The following is a 20,073-nucleotide window of genomic DNA, read 5'->3' as shown; positions in this document are numbered from 1 at the left end:
CGACCTTCAAGTATAGGGCGGCATGAGATGAATACTTGCTAGGGGTACAGAGAGAACTGTCAGACTCACAGAAGCAGTACCATCAATACTGTCACCATTTCTAGGAGCTCGGAGAACTGAGTACAGCATGCCCTATTCCCAGCGCTCCTGAGCTCTGCTCAGTGCCCCACATGGCTCCTTCTCACAAATTTGTCTTTCTAGGTTCAGTAAACAAGTCTCAGGAGTTGGTATGGAGGGATTGAGGTTAGTAAATAATTGGGTTGAGTTGGTAGAAAACTTATTTTTAACTAGAGGAAAACTTATGAGGAAGAGTTATGAGTTGAAAATTCGTTTTCATGACCCGATACATGTCTCACAGAAGCTCTGTTGTACCAGTTATGATTGAAGCTATAAGACAAATTATCTGGTGTGGCCAGCACTGTCTTGTTCTCGTATATATACTAGTCATCCTTTAATTAAAGAACTTGATTGTGTTTAGCTCCCATTTAGGTGAAAACGTTCTCCGTCTTACTTTAAGTGGTAATTACCCTTTAAGTCCCATTTACCGTCCTCCATCACAAAGGTGAAAGAAAATCCACAAATCCTGAATTACCCACCAAAATGAAAAAGGAGTAAAGACCTAGGAAAAGAAGGGTTCTGGTTACAGGACCTTTCTGTCTTCCCCTGTAGGAATCAAAGCACTGTTTGCACGTGTTAATGCCCCAGCCAGGGACCAGATATATCTTGTTTTATCTCAAAGTCTTTTAGCTAGAGATTGTGATTTCTAATGATGTTTAGACGAAAAAAAATCCTGTCATTGAACAGAATGCCTGCCCTGTGAAATCTGTTAAAACAGTTCTTTCTCTCTATAGCCTTAACAGTGATACACTTTTTATACTGCTCATCATCTAGACGCATTTCCTGCAAACGAAGCAGAACTCACTCCCATACCTAGCACCCACTCATCCACACGAGAAGCCTCTCTAGGACTTTATAGCCACTCCAACAGTTGAACCAAAAGTGTCCTCCTCAAAAATGCTAATTCTTCTAGCAGCACACAAACTAACAGCTCCTGACCTTTTTCTGAACTTTGGGAGTTTCAAATTGCAGGCAGCCTTTTGCCAGTATTCAGAATAATTCTGGATATCCTAAGGGCCAAATTAATCCTCATGATAGCCCTTCAGTGAATTATAAGGGGAATGATGATTGTATTGAGAGAAATATGATAAGGAGGCTATTTCTCCTGATTTAGTGCGTGGTTCTCACACAATGCCAACCTTTTTGTTCTTTTTTACTCTACTCTTCTCATAGTGCCAGGAACATAGTCCCACGTATGCAAAAGGGAGATTTGAAAAGCTTTGAAAGTTCCTGGAGCAAATGGAGGATACTGTTTTGTGATTACCTTAATGAGTGGGTACATGTTAGGATTGGACACCCAGGAAACATTACTGATTTAAGGCGCCATTATTTGAAAAGTCATGGCCTCTTACTCTTTAAAGCCAGAGCTTCCTGGGAGTTCTGGGCTCAGGCATGCATCAACAAGACTTGCAGCTGTTCAGTGGTCTAAAAACTAGTTGCATCTAACTGAAGCTTTCTCTAGTGTGCAATTAGAGAAATGAAAAAGAATAATCACCAAGGGGATGCTTTGAAGAGAAAGTAAGCAGATCTCTGGAGTATTTTGTGGGTACAATAAATAAATATTTATGGATTTGTCTTAAGGATCTCTAGAAGCTGTTAAAATAAGGAGTGTAATGTATAGTAATTACTTCTAAAGGAAGCTAGAGCTAGGTAATAGATGTTCCTTCCCACTCTTATGGCAGCTGCTTTTAAACCCTTAGTACTCTTCTCCAGTCACCACCCCCACCATTCCCACCCTTCCACCTCCTCCCAGGTTATTTCTTCTACTTCATTCAGCTTATCAAACATGAGCGCCTTCAATTCCTTCTTGTCAACCTCAAAAAATCTATCTTTACCCATTTTTATTTCATTTTCCTCTCATAGGATGAAATGGCTAATTCCTTCATCTACATTCTTGAACCAAACCCCCCTGCATTGTTCAAGGGTCAACTGTAATCTAAAATGTACAAAGATCTTATCATGGCTTTAATGATAGAAGTGGGCAAATTGCAAGTAAATGTCCAAGCTAGAAGAAAAATGGCAGTTTTTTAATTCAATGCTAAAATACTATGCCGCCCCTCAAAATGATGTTTACAAAGAGTCCCTAATGACTGTGGAAATGCTGATGGTATTGAATTTAACAAATAAAAAACAAACAAACAAAAAAAGCAGTAATGGCATCGATTTAAAAAAGAGACATTACATGACATTTACTATTATCTCATTTACGTAAAATCGATATATATGTAAAATCTATATATATATGTAAAATCTGTATATATGTAAAATCTGTATATATGTAAAATTATATAGAAAAAGAAGTAAGAAAAATGTCAATGTTAGTATTTCATCAGAAAAGCCTACTTAGGGTGATTTTTATGCTTATTTATGCTTTGTAAAAACGTTCTTCATATTTTCTTCTGTGGCTCACTATGTAGTAAGAAAAATAAAACTTCAGGACCCCGTTTGATCCCCACGTAGCCCTTCTCCTGTGTGGAAGACCGAAGTGGAGCCCGGGGCATGAGCCTGAAGCTTGCTTGCAGGTGGTGCCTGGTGGGGCTGGCCACTTGTGGCTGTCATACCTGAGTTCTGTAATATTGCCCTCTGGAGCTATACTTTTCTAACTGTAAGTCAGAACACTGCTATTAATCCTCAAGGCCTTGTTGCTCTCATTTTTGGCTCCTTTCTGTGTGCGTCATTACTCATTTTGAGTTCTCCGAAGGAATTCTCTCCTACAAAGAGATTTTAAGTTCAGACTTCTCAAGACAAAGGTGTTTCTTCAGTTTTAGGAATTTATTTTTCTTTCCTGGTTGGTTTAATAAAAGTCAGTCAACCTTCAGATTGACTTCAGAGTATATTGACTTAAGTGATCTTTTGTGGGGGGCTTGTATATGACAAAGTTGGGACAGGAGGTTTGTATGAATGTATTAACAGGGGACCCACTCAGATTGTTGTTTTGGACTGGATTTATTCAAAGTATTGGGTGTTCAGTATGACTTTTTAAACCATGAATGAATGAATATAGGTAGTGAACAAAAAGAATCAAGAGTCCAACTTTCCAAACTCGGGTAGTTACAGTCTTGTGCATACGGTAAAACTATAAACTAACTTGGAGTAATGTGATGCTTGGGGCAACCTGCAGTTGATTGTTTTATATTTCAGGTATAATTTGTGGATTTCTCCTTGCCTCTGGATACTCACTCCATCATGCAATGTGATATGCCTAGTGATTATTCCAATACCTTCTTAAGACTTAACATGGAACCATGGAAAGAAGCAGAGGCCTTGAGATTTAGAGTCTTTGCAACTCTTGAGCCTTTTCCATGGTCTTCTGGTAGTTGTATACCAAAATATGATGTAAACAGCCATTTCCGGGTTAAGACTGCCAGAGAATGAAACTCATTTATGAGGATAGAAGAAGTTGAGGGTTATGAGGAATTTTGACATTTGTCAGGCAGTCAGAGGCAGAGACCAAGAATGCAGCCAAGAGGAGGCCCGGGACAAAGCATGCTAATGGGTGACAGGGGGTCCAGGAGGAGGGTGGTCAGATTTTGGTGTCCGTGTGTGGTGCTGGAACCAATCCCTACAGACACTGAGGAATGACAGTAGTTAAGTCAAAAGTTATACACAGATTTTCAATTTCAGAGAGGGTGGTACATGGACACCAAAATCTGAGGATGCTCAATTACCTTATATATTAATAAATGGCACAGAACAATGCATACAGTCAGCCCTCGAATTCCCATCCATGTATACAAACCCCAGGGACACGGAGGGCCGATTGTATAGTTATTGAAAAAAAATCTACATATAAGTGGAACCTGTGCAGTTCAAATACAACCACGTTGTATTTCCTAAAAGACACTATCAAAAAAGTACAATTCATATTATTATTATTATTATTATTATTATTATTATTATTTTACCTTACATTTATTGATCTCTAGAGCATATATTTTTAACCATTACAGACATGAAAAAAATGTAAAATTCTTTATAGGTATTACGATTTTCTTTACAAAAAGCTTGTATCAATTTACATCTCCAAAGCTATTCACGAAACTATTTCATTACAACTTTGCCTGCACTAAGATTTTAAAAACAGTAAAACAATCTTGGCTAATTTGGCTGAGGAAAACTGGTATTATATTGTGAGGCTGAACATTTAAACAATCTTTTCTTTGAAACAAAAATGTTCAAAATCTACTGTATTCATAGAGCTTCCAGTATGGTGGAGAAAGATGACCATGGACGTATAATTCCAATTGAGTATGAAATAAATGTGTCACCAAACAATAATGTGAGATATCAGCTAGAGAGTTCTTTCTCATCCACTGTAACCATCTCACATTGGACCAGAAAATATGGGCCATCATATGGTCCCAGAGAAAGTGATCAGAATCAGACCTACAAAATTGACAGAGCCCAAGACAGGTGACAGAAAAAACAACCAAACAAATTTGAATGTACTTTGGAGCTAAGATCCAGACTCTCCCCCATCAATACAACCCATTTACTCTCCATCTTCATACCCCAGCCTAGAAAAACCCTTCAAGTTGGAGCATTAAAAGGAGCAGAGAGACCATTTGCTTGCCCCTGGCCTCCCCTTCCACAGAACAGGTTGGAGGCAGTCCAGTGAAATATTTAAAAATCCAAGTAGAATGGACTTGGGCTGTGCTTCTTGCCTTAAAAAGGATTGTCTCCAAATTGAGTCCTGTGTCACAGGGCAATAGAGATGGTGGCACAGCAGGATGAGCAACAAGAGAGTGTGTGGCAGACATTGAGACACGGGACTGCCAGGAGACTGTTACAAACATTCCATAAAATACTACAGGATAAGTACAGGGGCCATAGAAGTCTATAACAGGGGTATCCACTCAGCCCAGGAGGCAGGGAAAGCTTCCTAGAGGAGGTTGCCTTGATATGATACTGTATATAGAGAACCCTAAAGACTCCACCAAGAAACTATTAGAACTGATAGATGAATTTAGTAAAGTAGCAGGATATAAAATTAATATCTGGAAATCAGTTGCATTTGTATATACCAATGATAAAATGTCAGAAGGAGGAGGTTGCCTGAGGAGCACACTGAGTGGGAGTCAGCGGCAAGAGCCACATAGGACCTGGTTGGGCCAGTTTTGTAATACCCTGTAAGTCATGAAAAGGAGTATGGATTTTTATGCCAAAGGCAATTGGGAATCAGTTTATGTGTGTTTGAGTCTGTAACCATTCTGTCTACTGAGGTATTTGTTTTTACTACAGATGTAAATGAGAAATCTTTGTGTAAAAGGTAACTAGTGATGGGAAAAGACATCAGAACCACAGCAGAGAACCAACAATTCAAGAAAACATACAGTAGCTCTCAATATGAAACCTTTGTTCAGAAGAGGACTGAGGGTCCCTACTGTTCTCTCCCTTTCTCCCCTCCATTACGTTTATAGAAGACCCTTTTCTGTTAATAACATCCCACGGCTGAATTGTCCTCAAGGGGCTAATACTAGACTAGGCATATTAAGAATAGGAGGAATACAATAATGTAAGTACATGAAAGCTATCATGACCAGGAATAGAGATCTTGGTGTCCGTTAAGAAAAAAGAGCAATATAAACATACCAGTGGTTTGTCTTCTAGGCAATGACCAAGGATAACCTTTCCACAAATTTTCAGCTTCTAAAATGCCTTCAGAAATGAAAACAAAGTTGAATTTGGCCAAATCAGTAGTACCTAGCAGATAGTCTCTGCCCATTTGTTGAATGAAAGAAAACAATTGTTGGAGTAATAATACTAGGAAGTTGAGAATTCAGAGGCCCATGGAAAGGTTTCTGTGGGGTTCATGACCAGGTTTTCATAATCCACTTCAGGCCAAGAGGAAAAGGGCATTACTTGGCTAGGGGAGTGACAATTTACAACTGCCTTGTCAGTACAATTTGAGATAATGGAGAGAGAACTATCCGCATGGTCAGCCAAATGTATTAATTATGCAATCTAAACATAATGAAGAGGTGGTAGGAGCCATCCCCAGGTGCCCTGGGGAACTGCTATGACACCAATCACTTCATGCACAGTAAAATCTGTGGGCATATTTTCTAAGAACTAAGCTGATTTGGAGGTAATTCTTGAATTCCTGGTAGGCAGTGACCATCTGACAAATCCTAATTCAGATCCTTGCTGGATCCACACTGTAGGAGCACAGCTGTCAGAAAACACATCCTGAAAATGGCAGTAACCTCAGAAAGCCAACGAACAAACCAGAGAGTGAATTCTCCCATATCCTCCTCCATTCATCCCCACAGGTGATATTTGGAACAATTTCACAGAATCCACAAGAGGAAGTTTATACTCTCACAGCTTAATTTGGACCAGGACAGCAGTTACTAAAATAGGGGAACTGAGTTTCCAACCCACCAATCTAGCAGCCTCTGCAAGGATTAATTTCCCTTCCTAAAAGCCCCATCTGTGCAGTAAGGCATTTGCGTCTGACGTTCCTGTCTGTAATAAAAAAAAGGAGGTTAACCTCAAGTATGTCTAAATGGTGAATGTGCATCCATTAAACACTTACAAACAGTGCCATTCTGGAGGCCATCTCCCCATTGCTACTCAGTAAGTAAATCCTTATTTGTCACTATTTCAATTACAGTGAACAGTCTTTAAATATTAGGCTCATTAAGGTTGACAAGGAAAGACTAGAGACCCAGGATACATTTATGTTAGCCTGTTTCAGATTGCTGGTATAATATAAGCATGCGGTGGTGGGGGGGTGGAGGTGGGAGGGCAGATGGAATTCCAGTTGTTTGTCTACATGCCTGCTTGCTAACAAACACAGGGAATTAGCACTTTAAACAAACAAATTAATGCACACATTACAAGGGAGCCTGGAAACGGAGTATTAACTCAAGCTGAAATAAATACATTTCTTGTTTTTAAGCAAGCAGAGGACTCCATTTGTTTTCCAAATATGCACAGCATACAGAGATGCTAAAAATTTAAATAGATAACAAATTAATGTTTTGACTCAGCAGCTGCAATATCCTCTAATACGCCACCCTGCAGCTGTTAGGAAATCACATGTGGTCATCACTGTTTGATTCTTTCTTCAAATCACAAAGGCTCTGCTTGGAGGATCAGTGAGGATTACCCACAATCATGATGGATGGAAGCACACGGCAGTGAAATGACTTATTTCCCATCTTTGGAGCAGAGTCAAAAAAGCTTGAAGATATTAAAGTAAATGTGTACTGTCAAAGCAATGGCTTTGGATGTTGGTTTTATGGGGCAGTGACTCTTTAGCTGATAAATAATGACCTATAAAGACAAATTTAGACACACAGTGAGATTTTTAATAATGTCCTGTCAGTCGATTAGGTTCTTAATGCAACCACATTAAATATATTTGGAAGAGGTTAAAATAATCAGCACTTGTAGCTGTTCCTCACCAGGAGAAAAAGAAATGATTTCATGCCAAAACTCAGGGCCCTTAACATGTATAAAGAATTTGAATTCTGATGCCACTTTTAAAATTGGTCGCATTCTACTTGTGAGATAAGTACGGAAGGAACCAGAAGAATAACACACAGATGGCAGACGAGAAAAAAGCATCCTCTCTTCCCCTTTTGATCATGACTTTGGTCCTAGCCCATCCATGATGTCTTATAAATCATGTGTTCTTTTTGTTACAGGCTCTTCATTAGTACAAAAATCATAAAGTAAACAAAACTTCCCCTTTTTTCAGTGTCTGTAGCTATTGTCTTACCCTGAAAAAAATTCCGCAACACCGTCCCGCAAAAAAAAAAAAAAATCTCACTACAATAGACTGACCTTTAGGTTATAGGACAGTGATTTCTACCCAGGGCTGACAAACTCACAAACGTATTAAGAAAGAAAGCTGCAGAAGTACACAAGGAGTCAGACAGTGTGAGGAAGGAAGAGGTGAGTGGAAGTGTCACATGTAAGAGAAAAGCTCGCTCCTCAGTTTTGGTGCCAGCTCTTGCTGCCAACAAGGAGACATGAGCATTACTCTTGCCCAAGTATCTTGATGCCTTGTACCCAGCCTCTTCTCAGTTTATGTTTTACTCTGGGTTTACCTCCAAAATGGAAAAAATGTCCACTTCAATGAACATTTATGGAACATCAGGTGGGTGTGAGGAACGATGGAAGTTACATTGGGAGGCAGAGAATTAAGTAAAGCTGAGACTATTCCTTTGAGATGTTCATGACAAGGTCTAGTGTCAGAAGAAAGCCACATCTAACATGCAATATGTATAAAGGAAGACCAGAGAGTACCTATCCAAGAGGAGTAAGAGGGACTTAAACTTGCACGCTTATTTGGTGTTTGCAAATGGTGCTGGCTGAGGACATCCTCGTAAGGAGAGAAGAACAAAAGGCACAGACACACGGGAGCGGGGCAGTGTGCAATGCATGAGAGCATCCAACACAGCCAGAGCTTCAGACAGTCCCTCAGGAACCAAGGGAAGCCAGGGTGAAACTCAAGGACAGGAATTTACACTTCATGTGATAGGCAATGGGAAACCATCAAAGAGTGTTTTGGAAGCCAAAACTTATCTTCCAGAAGAGTTACCCACTCCCAGGAAAGAGTTGGGAGAGCTTTAGTGGGGCAGAGCCTTTAGGAAAAAAATGAGGCTATCTGACAAGCTGAGCTTAGATTTCTCTATACTAGCAGAGAAAAAAGGAATATAATTAAGTCATTGCAAAGGTAGAGTTTGTGAGATGTGCCGTGATAAGAATGCGGCATAGGGAGGAATTAGGTGTAACTCAACTGTTTTGAATTGCACTGATTGAAAAATCAGTAGTGGGTGGACAAGAAAGACAAGAGAAGGAGGAAAAGAATCTGTTGGGTGGGGGAGAGGAAGATGGGATTTTCTCTGGAGATTTTTGAGTATGGTATTCCTGTGGGTCATTTGTCCAGCAGGTAGATGAAGATGAGGGCCTGGAGATAATCATCATGTGTGCACTGAGATGGAATCTAAGGAGAAAACAGAAATTAGGATTGCATTAAGGCTGTGAAAAACTCTGAGGTCCTAAAGGAAAGGGGCTGGGGGAGGAAGGAGAGGGGGAAAGATAAAGAGGAAAGGAAGGAGGTGAAATGAGTAACTAGAAGAAGAAATAACAAACTGGAAAGACCAGCTCATGAAAGTAATGGGGCAAACGGGCTCTGGGTCACAGATGGGGGAAGTCCCTGGGACAGGGTGAAGGAACTCCTTTTTCAAAGGGAGGAATGAAAGAAAAGGAGGCATTTAGAAGATATAGAACATTTGAGCTTGTTGTTCTTATTTTAATCAGATTTTGTTTATCTGCTAAACAACAACAACAACAAAAAGCAAAGATGTAAACTGATCTGAGTAAGATTTCAGTTGAAGAAAAGTGTGGAGAGTGCACACGAAAAAGCTATGGTGGGCAACATGACAAAGCATCACAAAGAGTTCTCAATAATATGATTGCCAAAACGCAGAGAAGGTCTTGAAACTTGATCAGGTGATGAAGGCTGACGATACAGTGGTCACATGCATGTCCTCTGAAGTGGCACTGCTTCAAAGCCTAGTTCTCCTTACTTGCTATAAAACATTGGGTAGTTTAATGCCTCCAATCTCAGTTTCTTGGGCTATAAAATGGAGATGTTACTAATCACAGGACCAACCTCCTGGTGTTGTAGTCAGGATTAAACTAGATAATGTATGTGAAGGGCTGGCATGTAGTAAGTGCTCAATAAACATTAGCGATTATTCTTTATCTGTAGTAGATCCAATCAGAGCTGACGTTGATATTGATGATCATGCTTGCATTTAAGTCACTATTTTGCCTGTTACATGCAAACCACAGAAACTGACATGTATGTAAGAAAAGTAGGTAAGAGCAGCCTTAGCAATTTTTATCTCTCTAGTACTGAAAATGAAATCTACGAGTCTAAATTCAGCTGTATTCCTTAAGCATACACCCTCAAAGCCCTTCTCGGCAATTCAAGCCCTGGCTTGTAGTTCTTATGAAGAGAATAGAAATCCTGACTTCATTGGGAGCCCTGCCAACTTGAAAGCTTATAAGATCTTTCTGTCATTACCAAAGCTAGGTAAGATAGTGAAGACGAAAATATAAGTTCCTTTTAATTTAGGAAGGCCCAATTTAAACATAGGTCATGTTCCTTTTTCTGAAAGAAAAAGTTCAAAGAAATGCCTGGAATATTCAATCACCCTTCAGCAGACAGTGTGGCCAGTTAAATAAAACACAAATTGGGAGAACAAGAAAGATACGATCATTGAAAGTTCCAAAGAGAGATTGGATATATACAATTCATAGTTCAAGCAATAGGAGATAGGATGACAAGATGAAAAATAAGAAAGTGCATTGCAAAAGAAGAAGATAAGGAAAACAAATAAGCAGGTGTTAAAAAAAAAAGAAGACATCAGAAAATTGAAAACATAGAAGAGTAGGGCCAGATGGAATGAAGTCGGAGGTGAAAAAGTAGAAAAAAAGAACACCCCCCCCCAAAATGGGTCACACTAAGAAAGAGCTTTGATATAATTACCACACGATGCATTACAAGGCAATTATAGTAGACATTAGAACCCCAGAGTTGAGTCATTCATTCATGCAACATTTCTTGATCAGCATCTATTTGTTAGAAGGGCACTACACTGCACTCCTCTTCCCAGTTCTGCCAGAAGGTTTCTTGGAAAGATCAAATTGAAAATTATAAAATTCCACAAACACACCATTACTGCTATTAACAATAATATGAAAAACAGACCCAGTCCAGCTAAAGCCTTGAAGATCATAATTAATGTACCATGGACCAAGGAGTATATCTATCTGCTGCCAATTACCACCCAAGTCCACAACAGGAAATGGCCAAAGTAAGTAACGCAAACATAATGAAATGCTACTTAGCCATTAAAAATGAAAATTATGTGGATTATTTGAATATTTGCCAACATATGGTAATACATAAACTGAAATGACAGTTAAGAGAAACAAAGAATGAGGTAGCCATTGACTACAACTAAATAAAATACATACATGTGTATGTTGAAAGAAATTAAAGTAAATATAGTGATATAAATTATTCAAATATAGTATGCATTAATGTTTATTTAGAGTTTATTGATTTAATAATAATAGTATACAATATCGTGTTTCCCCAAAAATAAGACCTAGCTGGACAATCAGCTCTAATGCGTCTTTTGGAGCAAAAATTAATATAAGACCTGGTCTTATTTTACTATAAGACTGGGTCTTTAATATAACATAATGTAATGTAATGTACTATAATATAACATAATGTACTATAATATAATAATGTAATATAATTAATTTAATATAATTAATGTAATCATATAATATAATATAATATAATATAATATAATATCAGGTCTTATATTAATTTTTGCTCCAAAAGACACATTAGAGCTGATTATCCGGCTAGTTCTTATGTTCGGAGAAAAACAGTAGGACCACGTATGGCAGTCTAAATCAGCTTCCTTAGCATTTAAAACAGACTAGTAAGTTCTTACCACACCAGAGCCTGCTGGAGCAATTGCCACTCAGTGGGGTAAGCCCCACTCACAGCATCCCATAAGCTGTGGATGGAGCCAAACCCCATAGTTAATAAGCCAGAAGGTCAATCCTACCCAACGACATGCCAATAGCAATCAAGTCTCAACTATAACTGAAGGGCACACACAATCCATACAAGGGACACTCCTAGAGCACCCAGAGCAGGTGACCTAGGAGACTGTGCCAGGGCTCCACAGGACACCTTACTACATCAGGCCACCCAACCAAGATTGGGGGACATAGCAGATCTACCTAATACATAGAAACAAATGCAGAGAGGCAGCCAAAATGAGGGAACAAAAAAATGCTTCCCAAATGAAAGAACAGGACAAAACTTCCCCCAAAAGACTAAACAAAATGGAGGCAAGCAACCTACTAGATGCAGAGTTCAAAACAATGGTTATAAGGATACTCAAGGAACTCAGTAATTACTTCAACAAAGAGATAACAAGCATAAAAAAGGATAGAGAAACCATGAGAAAAGAACCAGTTGGAAGTGAATACAGTAACTGAAATGAAAAACGCACTAGAAAGAATCACCAGCAGACTAGATGACGCAGAGGATTGAATCAGTGATTTGGAAAAACAGGTAGCAGAAAACACCCAATAGGAAGAACAAAACAAAAAAAGAATCCAAAAGAAGAGGATAGATTAAGAGACCTTTGGAACAACATCAAGTGTAACAACATTCACATCATAGGAGTACCAAAAGGAAAAGAGAGAAAGCAAGGGATTGAGAACATATTTGAAGAAATAAAGACTGAAAACTTTCCTAATCTGGAGAAGAAAATACACACACAAGTCCAGGAAGCACAGAGAGTCCCGAACAAGATAAACCCAAACAAGCCCACACCAAGACACATAATTAAAATGGCAAAGGTTAAAGACAAAGAAATAATCCCCAAAGCAGCAAGAGAATGGCAACTAGCAACTTATAAGGGAGCTCCTATGATTGTCAGCTGATTTCTCAACAGATATTTTGCAGGCTAGAAGGGATTGGCATGAAATATTCAATGTGATGAAAAGCAAGGACCTCCAAGGACATCCAAGACTGCTCTATCCAGCAAGGCTATCATTTAAAATCAAAGAACAGATGAAGAGCTTCCCAAACATGAAAAAGTTAAGGGAGTTCATCACAAACAAACCAGCATTACAAGGAATGTTAGAGGGACTTCTTTAAGATGGAAAAGAAAAGATCAAAATTATGAAAAATAAAATGGCAATAGCTACATACCTATCAAAAATTACTTTCAATGTAAATGGATTAAATGCTCCAATCAAAAGACATAGGAAGGGGGCCAGCCCAGTGGTTCAGGAGGTTGGAGCTCCGTGCTCCTAACACGGAAGGCTGCTGGTTCGATTCCCACATAGGCCAGTGGGCTCTCAACCACAAGGTTGCCAGTTTGATTACTCGACTCTCACAAGGGATGGTGGGCAGCGTCCCCTACAACTAAGACTGAACATGGCACCTTGGGCTGAGCTGCCGCTGAGCTGCTGGATGGCTCAGTTGGTTGGAGTGCATCCTCTCAACTATAAGGTTGCTGGTTCGACTCCTGCAAGGGATGGTGGGCTGTGCCCCCTGCAACTAGCAACGGCAACTAGACCCCGGAGTTGAGCTGTGCCCTCCACAACTAAGACTGAAAGGACAACTTGAAGGTGAACGGCACCCTCCACAACTAAGGTAGAAAGGACAACAACTTGACTTGGAAAAAGTCCTGGAAGTACACACTGTTCCCCAATAAAATCCTGTTCCCCTTCCCCAATAAAATCTTAAAAAAAAAAAAGACATAGGTAGGCTGAAGAGATAAGAAAACAAAACCTTTACATATACTGCCTACAATAGATTCACTACAGATTGAAAGTCAGACACAGACAGAAAGTAAAGGGATGGGAAAAGATAGTTCATAAAAATGAAAACAAAACATAAAAACAAAAAAAGCTAGGGGAGCAATTCTTATACCAGAAATAACAGACTTTAAAACAAAGCCTATAATAAGATACAGAGAAGGATCCAGTAATTGCACTTCTGGGTATGTATCTGGAGAAACCCAAAACACTACATCGCGGGGATGTGTACATCCTTAGGTTCATTGCAGCATTGTTTACAATGGTCAAGATGTGGAGGCAGCCTGGGTGTCCGCTGATGGAAGAATGGATAAAGAGGAGGTGGTACATATATACAATGGAATATTGCTCGGCCATGGGAGGGAATGGGTTCTTGCCATGTGCAGTGGCATGGATGGACCTGGAGGGTATTCTGCTGAGTGGAGTGTCAGAAAGAGAAAGAAAGATGTGATGTCATTTTGCTTATATGTGAACCCTAAAGAACAAAATAAACAAACAAAACAAAAATAAACTCATAGATACAGAAAACATTTTGATGGTTGCCAGATGAGAGGGGGTTTGGGTATGTGGGTGAAAAAAGGGAAAGGTATTAAGAAGTACAAGTTGGTTGTTAAAAAGTAGTTTTGGGGCTATAGGGTATAGCATAAAGAATATAGTCATTAGTATTATAATAATTATGTGTGGTGTCAGATGGGTGAAAGATGGGAGGGGATTGGGGGGCAAGGTGAAAAAGGTGAAGGGATTAAGAACTAAACCTTGGTGATTATAAAATAGTCACAGAGATATAGAGTAAAGCATAGGGAATATAGTTAATAATATGGTAATAACTATGTACCGTGTTTCCCCGAAAATAAGACCTAACCTGAAAATAAGCCCTAACATGATTTTTCAGGATGACATCCCCTGAACATAAGCCCTAATGCATCTTTTGAAGCAAAAACTAATATAAGACCCAGTCTTATTTTCGGGGCTACATGGTTTATTGCCAGGTGGGTACTAGACTAGTCAGCGGGATCACTTCTTAAATTATATAAACGTCTAACCAGTATGCTGTACACCTTAAATTAATATAAAATAATACTGAATGTCAACTGTAATTGAAAAATTTAAAAAGGGCGGGGGAAGTGAAGCGTACTTCCAGGTATAAAACAAATTCCCAGGTATAAAACACTTAAGTCATGGGGATGTAAGGTACAGCCTAGGGGATATGGTCAATAACACTGTGATAGAGAGGTACGGTGTCAGATGGTTACTGAACTTATCATGGTGCTCTTCTCTTTAGGTATATAAATGGTGGAGAACTATGGTGTACCCCTGAAACTAACGTAATATTGTTATATACATGTAATTTATTATGCAATCTAATCACAGAGGTAAACGCAGCTGGTATGGACACATGGTTAAAATACTCTGAAAAGCAGAACTGAGAAACCTGTTAAAAGCTGCCAGTAACATTTTTCCTTTATTCACTTTATTTTTTTTAAATTAAATTTATTGGGGTTACATTGGTTAGTAAAATTACATAGGTTTCAAGTGTACATTTCTATACTACATGATCTATATGTTGCATTGTGTGGTCACCACCCAGAGTCAGTTCTCCTTCCTTCACCATATATTTGATCCCCTTTTCCCTCTTCTACCATCCCCCCACCCCCCTTACCTTCTGGTAACCACTAAATTGTTATCTGTGTCTATGAGTTTTTGTTTCTTTCTTTGTCTTGTTTGTATGTTAGCTATATTTTTAATAAAAATCTTTTAAAAATCATTCTTAGTCTCTATTGTACACAATCAACTGTATTTGGCATCACAGAGTACAACAAAATGGTTAAGTATTTGGATTCTGGAATCACACTCTCTAGGTTCAAATCTTGGCCCTATCTTCCAACTTTTGTCATTTTGAACAAGTTACTTAACCTTTCTGTGTTTCAGTTTCTTCATACGTAATGGAGATCAAATTAGTACCTATCTTGCAGGATCATTATTAGTATTAAATGTCAAAATGCATTCAAAGCAATTAGCACAGTGCTTATTACATAATGAGCCCTCAGAACAGTCACCTATTATTAGACATCAGGAAAAGATCACTCACAGAGAACACGAACTTGTCAATGCCAAGTACTAGCTAAGTGGCAGAAACAATCAGCATACCAGGAATTACTATGTGAGAGAAGCTAAGAGGAAACTGGTCTTAGAAGGGAAGGCATCTGAGCCAGGCCGTGAGGGATGGATGGGTAGGATTTTGATTATCAAAATATGGTAGTAGCTGCTCCACATTTATAGTGTGTGTCTCTTTCCTTCCTTTCAGCTTACAGCTGCAGGAGCAGCTACAGCAAGATGTAGGGCGGTGCCAGACGTCCTCCCCCACAAATAGAAGCTGCTGTAACACAGAATTGGCTCTCACCTCTCTGGCTTCAAGTCACTGTGTCTGGAAGCAGAGAGCTGGTACACTGGCTCAGACAGGGCTCCATCCCACGTCCTCAATTATGTTCAACTGGAACTGGTTTTTTCTCATTACGCAGTGTTGTAGTTGTTTCAGCTTATTCCAAAATAAGGATTTGTTGCTCTTTTAAGCTGTTCATTTTAACTTTTTCGCTACTTTTTCTAGGGCCTTCTTTTAGAAATAATGATAATAAATGGGGAATATCATGGAAGAGGTCAAAAATTTATTTAAAAAATTGTTTGGAAGAAAAATGTTAAAAGGTTTTCTATCCAATCAACACACGGCTTCACACAGGTTCAGAGAGCAAACACTTTTCAGACCCAACGCTGGAGGATAATTGCTGGTTGCTCCTTGGTGCTCTTTAGCAGGCAAGAGAGTGGCAAACCTAAGCTTCCTTAGCGATTGATGCCTCTGCTTGCCCAGAGAGAGAAACAGGAAGGATGGGAGGAAAGGAAAGAAGGAGGGAGGGAGGAAGTCTATGATCTGAGGACAGGTTCATTATTTCATTTTACCTTTCAAGAGTGCCAACAAATTCTTCAACACATTAACATCAGTTAGTGCAGCACTTCCCAAAGATTTTTTTGCAAACCACTGGTTAGCTTTGTGAGAAGCTGTAATCAATGAAGAGGAGGGGCCTGCAATTGTTTGGGAAATCACGTCCAGCTTCCTTCATCTTAGAGATGCACAATGCATACCTGTTGAGTTAAGGTCTGAAAAATCCTGCATTAAAGAAAGTTGCTTAACCTTATTGAACAGAGAGATTCCCCAATTTACTTAGCCAGGAGTCTTTTTTTTTGCATGTAACACAAATTACCATTGCTTATAACCTAAGTACCACCATGGATTACAACATGAAAATGCTCAGAGTAATAGTTCTTTACTGACATTTGTCTTCTCTTGCTTACATTCTGGCACAGAGGTATGAAAAAAAAAATGGACCAGCATTTTAAAAAACTACTGTTTAAGCAAACACATTTTTTAATACCCCAGAATCGTGCTATCCTAACAAATCAACTGTTTAAAATTTTCCAGTATTCCACTCTACAATGTTACTCGCAGTATTATGTCCTTTTCTACATAAGAACTCAAAAGTATAGTCATTCCAGTAGGCCATTCCACAAAGCCCAAGGCACTTTTTTTATGCATCTGCACTTGGATATTTCTCACTTCTTTTTAATTCTCACCAACTTTTATAAACAGGAGAAAGGTTTTAGCTGAGAAAAACAAATGGAGAAAGCACTTCAGGCTTTGACATTTTTGGATAATCTTAAGATGTGGGCATATATTAAGAAAAAAAAAATCTATGAAGAAAAAAACCCTTGCTTTCCATAACACTTAACCATGTCTGCTGCAATCTTATCCACTCCTGCCTCTAACCCCAGTTCATTTATCTCTGTTGAAAACTTTCAGCCCTGGCCTAAATCTCACAAACTGTATATTTGCTTTGATAGACTTAAAGGGAAAAATCCCACACATATGACATCTCCATATGTGATAACACATTGAGGTTATTGGACCTCTTCCCAGGATGTGTTTATTCTTGTCTGTGTGATAGATTAGATGTAATTTTCTTTCTTAAACAGCCAAGAGGCAATTAAAAGGTCTCGAATGATGATCTTAGGTACAGCCCAGACAGAGAATAAATCCCGTGAGTAAATCCAACCGCCCTGCAAAGCTCACAGGTGATAGAGAAAGCAGAGAGGGTCCTTCCCCAGAGCTTCCACTGTGCCAAAACTTCCCAAGAATGATAAAAATACATTCCACTGATGGCACTGCCTGGAGTGGATTATCTTGTGGTTTGTCTATCATCACAGGACTCTTCCTAACACCTTCCTGAGTTTAGATAAAAGTCATTGAAATGTTCCATGAGGTTAACTATGGCCTGACTAAAGCAACACTTCAGCTAAAAACAACATTCCAGGACTTTAAGTTCAGGGTAAAATAAAGACAGCAGATGAACTACAGTCAGAAACCTGTGTTCACTTAGAACTCCAGCCTCCTCTGGACAGCTACCCCTGGATGTCCAATGGTCACCCGATATCGAACTTGTCCAAATTCCAAACATATCATCTTCCTATTCTGGCCCTTAAGTCCTCCAATTTATTTGACCAGAAATCGGGAAATCATGCCCCAAACTCCCTCTCCCTTTGCCCCCAGGGCTAGGAGATAGCCAACTTTTGTTGCCTCTACAGTTGTTCCCCCTTATCTGTGATTTTGCTTTTTGTGGTTTTAGTTACCCCGGTCAACCACTGTCCAAACATATTAAATGGAAAATTCCAGAAATAATTTATAAGTTTTAAATTGCATGCCATTCTGAGTAGTATGGTGGAATCTCCTGCCATTCTGTATCATCCTGCCGGAAATGTGAATCATCCCATTGTCCACTGTAGCCACACTATATACACTACCTGGCCACCTGGCCATTAGTTACTCAGTGGCTGTCTTGGTTATCAGACTGACTGTCATGGTATCACAGTGCTTGTGCTCAAGTCACCCTATTTTACTTAATAACGGCCCCCAAAGTACAAGAATAGTGATGCTGGCAATTCAGATATGCCAAACAGAAGCTATAAAATGTTTCCTTTAAGTAAAAAGGTATGTATGTATAGGAAAACACATAGTATACATAGGGTTCAGTACTATACATTCCATACTATACATACTATACAGTACTATACATACATACATAGGGTTCAGTAGTATACATTCCAAGACCACCTCAGACATCCACTGGGGGGCTTGTAATGTATCTCCCACAGATAAGAGGGGACTACTGTTAGATTGAACCATATGAAATTTCCACTACTTGACCATTTGTGCCCATAAAATAGCAATCTCACATGGGCTAACGTAATATATACTAATACTTAGTGAATCTATGCCTCCTTCTCTTCATTCTCTCAGCAATTTTCTCATTAGAGGCCTTCATCTCCCATCAGGATTCCTATAACTACCTCCTGAAGGCCTTTCTGCCCCTAGGTTTGTATTCCGGAAAACAATCTTCCACAGATCTTTCTCTTGACACAGAAAAATGACCACAACACCCCCCCCCCCCTCTTTAAAAACCTTCAAGTGATCCCTACAACCTTGATAACAAAGCGTGTTCTCCTTAAACAGAACATACAAAAGCCTTCATGACTTGGTCCTGCTTCTTTCTGTTTCAGGTCCCACCACTCCCATATTAAGGATTGGCATTCTCCTTAAGTCTTTGTTGGTGCCTTAATAGATAACATTCTTTGGCCCACTTTCTGGAATGTTCTCCCCTCCAAGTCTCTAAAGCCCTCTAAGTCTTACATATCTTTCAAAATCATCTCGGTTATGAAACGCTCCAGAAATCCTTCAGTCCCCAGTCCACACACCCATACAACACACATACACACCCCTGGTCTAGGGTAGGGTCTTGTCCTACAGGCTCATCTCATATCCACAGCAATATCATTTTCCACACATATCCTCTTCCTTCCTACACTGTATGTTTTCTGACTGCAAGCACCACATCTTATTCATCTTTGCATCCCCAAAGCCCAGCACAGTGCCTAGCACAGAGCATGTGCTTAATAAATGTTTGACAAAGCAATAAATGAATGAATGCTGTACAATGCTACAGAGAGAAAAAGGGGGTATTCGGAAGGGCATATATTTATTGAAAAAGTCACTTCAGGATCAATACAGTTCTCTGAAAGATCAACAGTTGAAATTACTGGTCAATTTTTTCTATACCAAATACTCATACACCAGTCTCTAGTCAATAAAGGATTTCCAAACACCAGACAATGGTTACCTTATTTAAAACTTTTATGTAATATACCTAATTCCCAGGACAGCTGAGGTTTGTCCCTTGCCGTTCATTTTAGTGGGACCTGCTCTTCTAGGACTAGGGACTTCCAAAGTCATTTAGTGTAGTCCCACGATTCTTTATTCTAATGGTTCCCTATTAGCCTTAAAAAATTAATACACTCCTAATCACCTAATTTACTTTCAAAGAGGACTCTGGACATTGGAGAGAACAGAGAACGTTAAAAATTACAATTTTCCCATCTCCTTATATAAACATTTATTTAAACAAATTTCCCCCAGCATAAAGTTTTTAATGCAGAACAAGTTGGCAATAGAAAAGCTATCAGCAGTTC

General features: G+C 39.2%; 1 protein-coding gene across 1 annotated transcript in view; it reads right to left on the bottom strand.

Annotated features, from left to right (window-relative positions):
- The window catches only part of FRAS1 (Fraser extracellular matrix complex subunit 1), a 423,267-nt gene that overhangs the window by 158,805 nt on the left and 244,389 nt on the right, over positions 1 to 20,073 (bottom strand). The window lies entirely within an intron of this gene.

The sequence above is a fragment of the Rhinolophus hipposideros genome (genome assembly GCF_964194185.1).
Source record: "Rhinolophus hipposideros genome assembly, chromosome: 1".
Classification (NCBI taxonomy): Eukaryota; Metazoa; Chordata; class Mammalia; order Chiroptera; family Rhinolophidae; genus Rhinolophus; species Rhinolophus hipposideros.
The sequence above is the reverse complement of the archived record's forward strand: the minus strand, read 5'-3'. Positions and strand labels throughout refer to the sequence as shown.